Source organism: Cryptomeria japonica, unplaced genomic scaffold, assembly GCF_030272615.1.
Source record: "Cryptomeria japonica unplaced genomic scaffold, Sugi_1.0 HiC_scaffold_64, whole genome shotgun sequence".
In the NCBI taxonomy this organism is placed as follows: Eukaryota; Viridiplantae; Streptophyta; class Pinopsida; order Cupressales; family Cupressaceae; genus Cryptomeria; species Cryptomeria japonica.
Genome location: NW_026728886.1, coordinates 262279 through 272500, shown reverse-complemented (window position 1 = coordinate 272500; position 10222 = coordinate 262279).

Below are 10222 nucleotides of genomic sequence, written 5' to 3'. Positions count from 1 at the left end.
GTCGAGTCTGTTACTGGGCGAACACGAGATGCGCACAGGAAATCGATCAGCCCTCACAATGGCCCAAGGCCAGAGATCGGACTGCTACGATTTACCCCAACAATCATCGTGCCACTCTTCGCAGAGAGGTGATAGACGCCAACGAGCCCGCGCATAGCAATCGAGGTGTAAAAAGGGCGTTGAAGGCAGGAAGCCTGGACGAAAGAGGCTACGAGGTCACCTCGAAGCGGTCTAAGAATCGGGCGCACTTGGGGCGACTACCAGTGCCAACCCCTTATCCCGCGGTGCGTCCGACACACAGAAATTTCCAAGGCGGCCAAGGAGCCTCCCCGCATAGCAATCGGGGTGTGAGGTTACGGATGCAGCATTGATAGCAATCGAGGTGGGAGGCGAAGGATGCAGAAGTGAGAGCCGAGGGATGTAGCAGAGATAGCAATCGGGGTGTGTGATGCAGAAGAGATAGCAATCGAGGTGTGCGGTGGGAAGGGCCCAGCAGCCAGAATGCATGAAGCGACGGATGAAGCAGTGATGACAACCGGGCTGTGAGGAGAGGAGGGATGCAGCCAAGAAAGCAATCAGGGCTCGAGGCAAGGGATGCATCAAGGATAGCAATCATGTTGTGAGGCGAGATTCCAAAGGCTAAACGTGAGAGGCTGCAGGGTCGACTCAGAGAGGTCTATGCATGTGAGAGGCTGAAAGCAAGGTCAACTCGGAGCGGTCTATGCATCGGGCGCGCTTGGGGCGACTACCAGTGCCAACCCCTTATCCCGCGACGCGTCCGACAAAGAGAACGTTCCAAGGCGGCAGAGGAGGTTACCAGCCGAAGGATGCAGTAGCAATAACAGGTATAGTTCCGCGGCGGCCGAGAAGACTCACCGCATAGGAATCGGGATGCGAGGCGAGGGATGCGGCGGGAAGGCCCCGACGGCTAAACGGAAGAGGCTGCAGGGCCGCCTCGGAATGGTCCAAGCATCGGACGCGATTGGGACGACTACCAGTGCCAACCCCTTATCCCGCGATGCGTCCGATACACAGATAGTTCCAAGGCGGCCGAGGAGCCTCACCGCATATCAATCGGGGTGCGAGGCGAGGGATGGGGCGGGAAGGCCCCAACGGCTAGACGGAAGAGGCTTCAGGGCCACCTCGGAATGCTCCAAGCATCGGACGCGCTTGGGGCGACTACCAGTGCCAACCCCTTATCCCGCGATGCGTCCGATACACAGATGGTTCCAAGGCGGCCGAGGAGCCTCACCGCATAGCAATCGGGGGTGCGAGGCGAGGGATGGGGCGGGAAGGCCCCAACGGCTAGACGGAAGAGGCTTCAGGGCCGCCTCGGAATGGTCCAAGCATCGGACGCGCTTGGGGCGACTACCAGTGACAACCCCTCATCCCGCGATGCGTCCGATACGAAGATGGTTCCAAGGCGGCCGAGGAGCCTCACCGCATAGCAATCGGGGTGCGAGGTGGGGGATGCGGCGAGATGGCCCCAACGGCTAGACGGAAGAGGCCACAGGGCCGCGTCGGAATAGTCCAAGCATCGGACGCGCTTGGGGCGACTACCAGTGACAACCCCTTATCCCGCGATGCGTCCGATACGAAGATAGTTCCAAGGCGGCCGAGGAGCCTCACCGCATAGCAATCCGGGTGCGAGGTGGGGGATGCGGCGAGATGGCCCCAACGGCTAGACGGAAGAGGCTGCAGGGCCGCCTCGGAATAGTCCAAGCATCGGACGCGCTTGGGGCGACTACCAGTGACAACCCCTTATCCCGCGATGCTTCCGATACGAAGACAGTTCCAAGGCGGCCGAGGAGCCTCACCGCATAGCAATGGGGGTGCGAGGTGAGGGATGCGGCGAGATGGCCCCAACGGCTAGACGGAAGAGGCCACAGGGCCGCCTCGGAATAGTCCAAGCATCGGACGCGCTTGGGGCGACTACCAGTGACAACCCCTTATCCCGCGATGCATCCGATACGAAGATAGTTCCCAGGCGGCCGAGGAGCCTCACCGCATAGCAATCGGGGTGCGAGGCGAGGGATGCGGCGAGATGGCCCCAAAGGGTAGACGGAAGAGGCTGCGGGGCCGCCTCGGAATAGTCCAAGCATCGAACGCGCTTGGGGCGACTACCACTGCCAACCCCTTATCCCGCGATGCGTCCGATACACAGATAGTTCCGAGGCGGCCGAGGAGCTGGGGGATGCGGCGAGATGGCCCCAACGGCTAGACGGAAGAGGCTGCAGGGCCGCCTCGGAATAGTCCAAGCATCGGACGCGCTTGGGGCGACTACCAGTGACAACCCCTTATCCCGCGATGCGTCCGATACACAGATAGTTCCGAGGCGGCCAAGGAGCCTCACCGCATAGCAATCGTGGTGCGAGGTGGGGGATGCAGCGAGATGGCCCCAACGGCTAGACGGAAGAGGCTGCAGGGCCGCCTCGGAATGGTCCAAGCATCGGACGCGCTTGGGGCGACTACCACTGCCAACCCCTTATCCCGCGATGCGTCCGATACACAGATAGTTCCAAGGCGGCCGAGGAGCCTCACCGAATAGCAATCGGGGTGCGAGGCGAGGGATGCGGCGAGAAAGCCCCAACGGCTAGAGGGAAGAGGCTTCAGGTCCGCCTCGGAATGGTCCAAGCATCGGACGCGCTTGGGGCGACTACCAGTGACAACCCCTTATCCCGCGACGCGTCCGATACACAGATAGTTCCAAGGCGGCCGAGGAGCCTCACCGCATAGCAATCGGGGTGCGAGGCGAGGGATGCGGCGAGAAGGACCCAACGGCTAGACGGAAGAGGCTTCAGGGCCGCCTCGGAATGGTCCAAGCATCGGACGCGCTTGGGGCGACTACCAGTGACAACCCCTTATCCCGCGACGCGTCCGATACACAGATAGTTCCAAGGCGGCCGAGGAGCCTCACCGCATAGCAATCGGGGTGCGAGGCGAGGGATGCGGCGAGAAGGACCCAACGGCTAGACGGAAGAGGCTTCAGGTCCGCCTCGGAATGGTCCAAGCATCGGACGCGCTTGAGGCGACTACCAGTGACAACCCCTTATCCCGCGACGCGTCCGATACACAGATAGTTCCAAGGCGGCCGAGGAGCCTCACCGCATAGCAATCGGGGTGCGAGGCGAGGGATGCGGCGAGAAGGACCCAACGGCTAGACGGAAGAGGCTTCAGGGCCGCCTCGGAATGGTCCAAGCATCGGACGCGCTTGGGGCGACTACCAGTGACAACCCCTTATCCCGCGATGCGTCCGATACACAGATAGTTCCAAGGCGGCCGAGGAGCCTCACCGCATAGCAATCGGGGTGCGAGGCGAGGGATGCGGCGAGAAGGACCCAACGGCTAGACGGAAGAGGCTTCAGGGCCGCCTCGGAATGGTCCAAGCATCGGACGCGCTTGGGGCGACTACCAGTGACAACCCCTTATCCCGCGACGCGTCCGATACACAGATAGTTCCAAGGCGGCCGAGGAGCCTCACCGCATAGCAATCGGGGTGCGAGGCGAGGGATGCGGCAAGAAGGACCCAACGGCTAGACGGAAGAGGCTTCAGGGCCGCCTCGGAATGGTCCAAGCATCGGACGCGCTTGGGGCGACTACCAGTGACAACCCCTTATCCCGCGACGCGTCCGATACACAGATAGTTCCAAGGCGGCCGAGGAGCCTCACCGCATAGCAATCGGGGTGCGAGGCGAGGGATGCGGCGAGAAGGACCCAACGGCTAGACGGAAGAGGCTTCAGGTCCGCCTCGGAATGGTCCAAGCATCGGACGCGCTTGGGGCGACTACCAGTGACAACCCCTTATCCCGCGACGCGTCCGATACACAGATAGTTCCAAGGCGGCCGAGGAGCCTCACCGCATAGCAATCGGGGTGCGAGGCGAGGGATGCGGCGAGAAGGACCCAACGGCTAGACGGAAGAGGCTTCAGGGCCGCCTCGGAATGGTCCAAGCATCGGACGCGCTTGGGGCGACTACCAGTGACAACCCCTTATCCCGCGACGCGTCCGATACACAGATAGTTCCAAGGCGGCCGAGGAGCCTCACCGCATAGCAATCGGGGTGCGAGGCGAGGGATGCGGCGAGAAGGACCCAACGGCTAGACGGAAGAGGCTTCAGGGCCGCCTCGGAATGGTCCAAGCATCGGACGCGCTTGGGGCGACTACCAGTGACAACCCCTTATCCCGCGATGCGTCCGATACACAGATAGTTCCAAGGCGGCCGAGGAGCCTCACCGCATAGCAATCGGGGTGCGAGGCGAGGGATGCGGCGAGAAGGACCCAACGGCTAGACGGAAGAGGCTTCAGGGCCGCCTCGGAATGGTCCAAGCATCGGACGCGCTTGGGGCGACTACCAGTGACAACCCCTTATCCCGCGACGCGTCCGATACACAGATAGTTCCAAGGCGGCCGAGGAGCCTCACCGCATAGCAATCGGGGTGCGAGGCGAGGGATGCGGCGAGAAGGACCCAACGGCTAGACGGAAGAGGCTTCAGGGCCGCCTCGGAATGGTCCAAGCATCGGACGCGCTTGGGGCGACTACCAGTGACAACCCCTTATCCCGCGACGCGTCCGATACACAGATAGTTCCAAGGCGGCCGAGGAGCCTCACCGCATAGCAATCGGGGTGCGAGGCGAGGGATGCGGCGAGAAGGACCCAACGGCTAGACGGAAGAGGCTTCAGGGCCGCCTCGGAATGGTCCAAGCATCGGACGCGCTTGGGGCGACTACCAGTGACAACCCCTTATCCCGCGACGCGTCCGATACACAGATAGTTCCAAGGCGGCCGAGGAGCCTCACCGCATAGCAATCGGGGTGCGAGGCGAGGGATGCGGCGAGAAGGACCCAACGGCTAGACGGAAGAGGCTTCAGGGCCGCCTGGGAATGGTCCATGCATCGCACGCGCTTGGGGCGACTACCAGTGACAACCCCTTATCCCGCGACGCGTCCGATACACAGATAGTTCCAAGGCGGCCGAGGAGCCTCACCGCATAGCAATCGGGGTGCGAGGCGAGGGATGCGGCGAGAAGGACCCAACGGCTAGACGGAAGAGGCTTCAGGGCCGCCTCGGAATGGTCCAAGCATCGGACGCGCTTGGGGCGACTACCAGTGACAACCCCTTATCCCGCGACGCGTCCGATACACAGATAGTTCCAAGGCGGCCGAGGAGCCTCACCGCATAGCAATCGGGGTGCGAGTCGAGGGATGCGGCGAGAAGGACCCAACGGCTAGACGGAAGAGGCTTCAGGGCCGCCTCGGAATGGTCCAAGCATCGGACGCGCTTGGGGCGACTACCAGTGACAACCCCTTATCCCGCGATGCGTCTGATACACAGATAGTTCCAAGGCGGCCGAGGAGCCTCACCGCATAGCAATCGGGGTGCGAGGCAAGGGATGCGGCGAGAAGGACCCAACGGCTAGACGGAAGAGGCTTCAGGGCCGCCTCGGAATGGTCCAAGCATCGGACGCGCTTGGGGCGACTACCGTTGCCAACCCCTTATCCCGCGATGCGTCTGATACACAGATAGTTCCGAGGCGGCCGAGGAGCCTCACCGCATAGCAATCGGGTTGCGAGGCAGATTATTGGGAAGGGAACCCCCTGGGATGCGGCTCAAGCAGTGCCCAAAGGGACTGGAATGCGGAATCACATCGAGAGACCCAAATGCTATACGAGGGCTCAAATCGAATTATCGATTTGGCCACGACATGGACGCATCGGAACGACTACCTTTGCCGAACCACTCGCAATTGCATCCATACCGAAACCAATAGACATTTCCGTTAGAGCCCTCGCATAGCATTCGGGAATCTCGCATGCCCCTCTAAATCGACCAATGCTGGCGCTCAACGAAAATCCGAGCGCTACCACCGTTCGAGCGCCAGCATTGGTCGAGTTAGAGGGGCACGGGGGAGAATGCTCCAGTCAACACCTCCCCTATATAAGTTATTTGTCCGATTCTCGCACAACCGTAGTCTGCCTCGTCGAATCAAACAACGGTCCCAGATTCCGACTTCCGTTCCGTAGAGACCCAAAAGCTAGATGGAGGCTCGCAAGAAAGAGAGTCGGCGCATAGCAATCGGGTTTCTCGAACGTTTAGGGACCGAGCTCACTTGCGAATAGGGCAAAATCCGCCAAGCAACCCAAAAGCTAGACGGGGGCTCGAATCGAATCGCCTAGGCGGCCACAACAACGACGTGTTGGATCGACTACCAGTGCCAAACCATTCAGCAAGACTAGTCTGTGTCGAGGCCGGATAGAGATTCTCAGAGAGCGCCCGTATAGCATTTAGGAGACCTGCCGCGTCCCTCACACTCGACAAATGGTGGTGCACGTTTATAAATCCGAGCGATCCCAACCCTTTCAAGCACCAACATCGGTCGAGATAGAGGGGCACGGAGGGGGCTGCGTGAGACAACACAGTCCCCTATATAAGTTATTTGTCCGATTCTCACACATCCGAAGAATGGTCATCAAATCGGACAACAGCCCAAACTTCCGACTTCCGTCCCAGAAAGCCCAAGAGCTATCTAAAACGTTCATGGCCGGAACTCGATCGCGGCTATACCAGTCCGCCAAGCAACCCAAAAGCTAGACTGGAGCTCTAGTCGAATCACCTCTGTGGCCATTGCAAGGACGTGTTGGAGCGACTACCATTGCCGAACCATTCCGCAGGTCGAGTCCATACCAAGGCCGCATAGAGATTCACGATGAGCTCCTGCATAGCAATCAGGAGACTTGCCGTGTCCATCACAATCGATAAATCCTGGTGCAAGATTTTTGCATCCGAGCGCTCCAACCAGTCGAGCACCAGCATCAATCGACATAAACGGGCACGGGGGGAGGATGCTCGAGAACACTACCTCCCCTATATAAGTTATTTGTCCGATTCTCAAGCAGCCGAAGTCTGGTCATCGAATCGGGTCAAAGACCACAACTTCCGACTTTACCCACAATGCAAGTCATCGAATCGAACATCGGCCCCCGAGTCGGACTCCATGCGTATGTCAGGTCATCGGACCCAAATTCCGCCTTCCTGCGCATGGCGGGCCATCAATATCAACTCGGTCATCGGACCCAAACTCCGCCTTTCTGCGCATGGCACGCCTTCAAATCGGTCATCGGACCCAAATTCCGCCTTCCTGTGCATGGCGGGCCATCAACATCAACTCGGTCATCGGACCCAAATTCCGCCTTTCTGCGCATGGCACGCCATCAACTCGGTCATCGGACCCAAATTCCGCCTTCCTGCGCATGGCAGGTCATCGGACACAAATTCAGACCTCGCCAATATGCCTACGTATCGAATCGGTCATCGGACCCAACTTCCGACTTCATCCATACTGTAGGGTCTTTGAGGTTGGCGCGGTGCGCTCAACCCGGGGAGTCGACCCATCGAAGCATACACCTCCCCTATATAAGCTATTTGTCCGATTCCCACACCTGTGTAGTTTGCACCTCTGACCAGGACATCGACCCCAACTTCCGAACTCGACTGCAACGACGGCACCAGCGCCTTGGTGCGCACCTTGCGACGCACAGTCCCAACATTCGCCTTCCTGCACATGGCAGGTCATCGGACCCAAATTCCGACCTCGCGAGTATGCCTACATATCGAATCGGTCATCGGACACAACTTCCGACTTCATCCATACCGTAGGGTCTTTGAGGTTGGCGCGGTGCGCTCAACCCGGGGAGTCGACCCAACGAAGCATACACCTCCCCTATATAAGCTATTTGTCCGATTCCCACACCTGTGTAGTTTGCACCTCCGATCAGGACATCGACCCCAACTTCCGAACTCGCCTGCAACGACCGAACCAGCGCCTTGGTGCGCACCTTGCAACGCACAGTGCCAACATTCGCCTTCCTGCACATGGCAGGTCATCGGACCCAAATTCCGACCTCGCGAGTATGCCTACATATCGAATCGGTCATCGGACCCAACTTCCGACTTCATCCATACCGTAGGGTCTTTGAGGTTGGCGCGGTGCGCTCAACCCGGGGAGTCGACCCAACGAAGCATACACCTCCCCTATATAAGCTATTTGTCCGATTCCCACACCTGTGTAGCTTGCACCTCCGATCAGGACATCGACCCCAACTTCCGAACTCGACTAAAAAGACCGCACCAGCACCTTGGTGTGCACCTTGCAACGCACAGTGCCAACATTCGCCTTCCTGCACATGGCAGGTCATCGGACCCAAATTCCGACCTCATGAGCATACCTACTAATCGAATCGGTCATCGGACCCAACTTCCGACTTCATCCATACCGTAGGGTCTTTGAGGTTGGCGCGGTGCGCTCAACCTGGGGAGTCGACCCATCGAAGCATACACCTCCCCTATATAAGCTATTTGTCCGATTCCGACACCTGTGTAGTTTGCACCTCCGCTCAGGACATCGACCCCAACTTCCGAACTCGCCTGCAACGACCGAACCAGCGCCTTGGTGCGCACCAAAAGTGCGCACTTTTGGAGGGCACTTTTGTGCGCTCCAAAGGTGCGCACTTTTGGAGGGCACTTTTGTGCGCTCCAAAGGTGCGCACTTTTGGAGGGCACTTTTTGGAGGGCACTTTTGTGCGCTCCAAAGGTGCGCACTTTTGGAGGGCACTTTTTGGAGGGCACTTTTCTGCGCTCCAAAGGTGCGCACTTTTGGAGGGCACTTTTTGGAGGGCACTTTTCTGCGCTCCAAAGGTGCGCACTTTTGGAGGGCACTTTTTGGAGGGCACTTTTCTGCGCTCCAAAGGTGCGCACTTTTGGAGGGCACTTTTTGGAGGGCACTTTTCTGCGCTCCAAAGGTGCGCACTTTTGGAGGGCACTTTTGTGCACTCCAAAGGTGCACACTTTTGGAGGGCACTTTTTGGAGGGCACTTTTCTGCACTCCAAAGGTGCGCACTTTTGGAGGGCACTTTTTGGAGGGCACTTTTGTGCGCTCCAAAGGTGCGCACTTTTGGAGGGCACTTTTTGGAGGGCACTTTTGTGCGCTCCAAAGGTGCGCACTTTTGGAGGGCACTTTTGTGCACTCCAAAGGTGCGCACTTTTGGAGGGCACTTTTCCTGCGCTCCAAAGGTGCACACCTAGGTGAGCACCTTCGACCACACCTTGTAGCACACCAAACTCTGACTTTCGACTTCATCCGCAATGCAGGGTCTTTGAGGTTGGCGCAATGCGCACAACCAGGGGAGTCGACCCATCAAACCCAACACCTCCCCTATATAAGCTATTTGTCTGATTCTCATACATGCGTAGCCTGCAGGAGCAATTAGGACATCGACCCCAACTTTCGGCTTCTAAACGAAAACAAGGTCTTTGAGGTTGGTGTAATGCGAACAACTAGGGGAGTCAACCCATCAAACCCAACACCTCCCCTATATAAGCTATTTGTCTGATTCTCATACATGTGTAGTCTACAGGAGCAATTAGGACATCGACCCCAACTTTTGACTTCTTAACGAAAACAAGGTCTTTGAGGTTGACGTAATGCGCACAACCAGGGGAGTCGACCCATCAAACCCAACACCTCCCCTATATAAGCTATTTGTCCGATTCTCATACATGTGTAGCCTACAGGAGCCATTAGGACATTGACCCCAACTTTTGACTTCTTAACGAAAACAAGGTCTTTGAGGTTGGCGTAATGCGCACAACCAAGGGAGTTGACCCATCAAACCCAACACCTCCCCTATATAAGCTATTTGTCTGATTCTCATACATGTGTAGCCTGCAACAACGATTAGGACATCCACCCCAACTTCTGAATTCGTCTGCGTTGACCGCACCAAAGGTGCACGCCTTGGTGCTCACCAAAATCCGACTTCCGACTTCTTCTGCTATGCGGGGTCTTTGAGGTTGGCGCAGTGCGCACAACCAGGGGAGTCAACCCACCGAATGCAACACCTCCCCTATATAAGCTATTTGTCTGATTCTCATACATGCGTAGACTGCAGCAATGATTAGGACATCCACCCCAACTTTTGACTTCTTAAACAAGACAGGGTCTTTGAAGTTGGTGCAGTGCACACAACCAGGGGAGTCGACCCATCAAACGCAACACCTCCCCTATATAAAGCTATTTGTCCGATTCTCATACGTGTAGTCTGCAGCAGCGATTAGGACATCGACCCCAACTTCCGAATTCGTTTGCATTGACCGCACCAAAGGTGCACGCCTTGGTGTGCACCTTGGAGTGCACTTTGGTGCTCACCTCGGTGCACACTTTGGTGT